The following is a 2872-nucleotide window of genomic DNA, read 5'->3' as shown; positions in this document are numbered from 1 at the left end:
ATGAAGAAAACCTATCCCATAGTTCCTCTGGCAAGAGTTTCGGTTTCCTACTAATAAATTCGCTTTGCCTTCATCTATGGGCTCTGTCAAGGGATGAAGAAAACCTATCCCATAGTTCCTCTGGCAAGAGTTTCGGTTTCCTACTAATAAATTCGCTTTGCCTTCATCTATGGGCTCTGTCAAGGGATGAAGAAAACCTATCCCATAGTTCCTCTGGCAAGAGCTTGGGTTTCCTACTAAATTCGGAGGGAAAATGTATATAAAATGTATATAAGGCTGACAGCGCTTATGACGTTTTATCGTTTAAGCGCCTTGATTGGTTCATTTAAAAAAAAAACCGCCAAAAATAAATCGAATCAGAAACGGACACAGAGATGGAAACGATGTCACAGATACATCGATTCCGAATAATGCGGGTTAACGTTACGTCATTCTGACGTAGTATTGATTGACAACTCCAAATAAGGTATGGAGGAGAAGAATCGCTTTATTTAAACACCGATTTCATGCCAAGTGAGAACGCTTACTGAACGCTTGCAGGTAAAAAATCCGAATTAAACAAGCAGATGGGAACGATGAATAAAGCGATTCTGAAAGCGGGATAACAACTGTGTTATTTTAATTCGATTTTATTAAAAGCGTTTTATTTTAATTCGTATCAAATCCTAAGTGGGAACAAGCCCATAGACTATGGTGCCAACCCTGGGTCTTAGGCGACCCCTGTGAAAGGGTCATTCAACCCTCAAAGGGGTCGTGACCCATAGGTTGAGAACCGCTGCTAGAGTTGGATTTGAACATTGCATTTATTTATTTATTCCATGTATTTTCTCCTCCTCCTAGAGTGGGACTTAGAGGGAGAGGGGCCACTCCAAAGGAGAAGCGTGCCTCTGCCCAGCCCAGCCTGTCACCTGGCCAGAAGGGAAGCAACACTCTCCAAAGGTTTGGCCTTGAGCTTCTCTCCTGCCTCAGACTGAGTCGCCCTCTCTCAGGTGGGCAAATGAGGGTTGCTGCTATCTCAGTCACCAAAGCGCTTGTACAAAGCGCGGGATGAGTCCTTCCTGAATCTTCGTTCGCAAAGCAAAGCCAGAGTCCCACTCCAAAGGAACCTGGGGGTGCAAATGTTCCCCCTGCCCTCTTCCTGCATAGCAATCTCGCCCCCTAATCCCCTAGGAAAAGAGATGGGGCAGGGCACCAGTGGTGGGGCAGGGTGGGCACACTCCCATCTGGCCCATGGCACCCAAAGACCCACCAGATGCAGCCTGTCGTTCTTTGTGCAAGCATGCAGGAGCTGATTGGCTTGTGGCCTACTTTGCTGGCGGGTCCACCCCGGGGCAGTGAGGGAGCGTGGCCTGGCTTCCCAGTGGGGCTGGGGGGGGCTGCTGGTCAAGGCTGGCTTCGGAGCAGAGAGGAGAGGCAGCAGGGACGGCACCCGCTTGATCTGCAAAGGGGGCTCTGGGTTTGGGGAGGGGGACTATGTCCCTCCAGAGCAATGGGGTTTGAAGAGGTCCCCTGCCATCTCCTGCCCCCCGCCGTGAGCCTTTCTGCTAATCCAGCCTCTCATTGTTTCTGTGTGTTAAGCCCGCAGTCTCGGCTTTGACAGCAAAAAGTGAAAGGAGGTTTAGCCCCTTAAGCTGCTCTGGCCCAGCCTTTGCCCCAGCTGTCCCCAGTTCCTGACTCTGGTGGGTGCAGCGAGGATGGAGATGTCATGGTCGGAGCAGAGGTCAGCTTTCAGGTAGTTGGAAGATGGAGATAGGTGGGTGGGTGGGTGAGTGAGGCTGAAGTTGATCCAGGTGGAGCTGGGGATGCTGGGAGCAAAGATGGAAAGCCACCTGGACATTTGGTCCTGGGCTGGGTTTATTGCAGGTGTCAGGACTTTCTCAGTGAGCTTGGAGACCTCCACATTTTGAGGTCTGGGGAAGGAGAGGAAGGGTTTCAATCCTTCCTACCAAAGATTTAATTGGTAAGCTTAAAAAACTCCCAGCTCTGTGGCAGTTATAGAGGATGCAAAGTGAGCAGAAATTCATACCAGAGCTGTAATCTTTGTATGTTGCTTAACTGAGACAGAATAATATGTTTGTCCCTCCCTGTTTGGAATATTTGGAAACTGGTTGGTTTGTTGATTTTTGTGCAAGGCCAGAAGCATTGCTTGATTCAGGTTGGTCCGAGGGAAGGAAATGGGGAGCCTGCTTAATTTTTTGTTTGAAACATGATTACCTTACCTTTTAATTTTCCAAAGAACAGCCATTGTTATTGAATAATATTTATAAAGGATGATACAGACATTTGGATCAAAGATGGAAGGAGATTGAAAGCAATAGCTTCCGTCTGCTTGGGAAAAGGTTTCTTCTGGTTGCTTTGTTTCCTCCTAAGCCTTGATCTCAAAAGAAAGTTGCTCGTTGTTCCTGGCGTTCCATGTTCATTTCTGCAGCCCAAGAAATTAATTGCGTGGTTATAAGCAGGCAGTCCCTCAGGCTGAGGCTTGTCCTCTTCCTGAGATCTCGCTAGTCCAAGACCTTTGCCAAGATATGTCCCAACTTACTAGGCTTGCCTGGAAGATGCAAGGATCCTGTATGGCAGAACTTCCAGCAATACCTTATCTGGTCAGGAAGAGATTAACCTCTGTTGCGCACCTTTGGAAACTAAATACAGTGGTACCCCGGGATACGAATTGATCGCGTTACGAAATTTCCGGGATACGAAAAAGTTCCATTGGAAAAAACTGTTCCGGGGTACGAAGGTTTTTTCGGGTTACGAATTTTTTTTCGGTGCGAAATTCAAACGCGCGGCTTGCCAGCGCTAACGGAAAGCCCTTTTCGGCTTGCGAAATGCATCGGGTTACGAACGCCGCGGCGGAACGAATTAATTTCGTAAC

The sequence above is a fragment of the Sceloporus undulatus genome, chromosome 1, assembly GCF_019175285.1.
Source record: "Sceloporus undulatus isolate JIND9_A2432 ecotype Alabama chromosome 1, SceUnd_v1.1, whole genome shotgun sequence".
Classification (NCBI taxonomy): Eukaryota; Metazoa; Chordata; class Lepidosauria; order Squamata; family Phrynosomatidae; genus Sceloporus; species Sceloporus undulatus.
The sequence above is the reverse complement of the archived record's forward strand: the minus strand, read 5'-3'. Positions refer to the sequence as shown.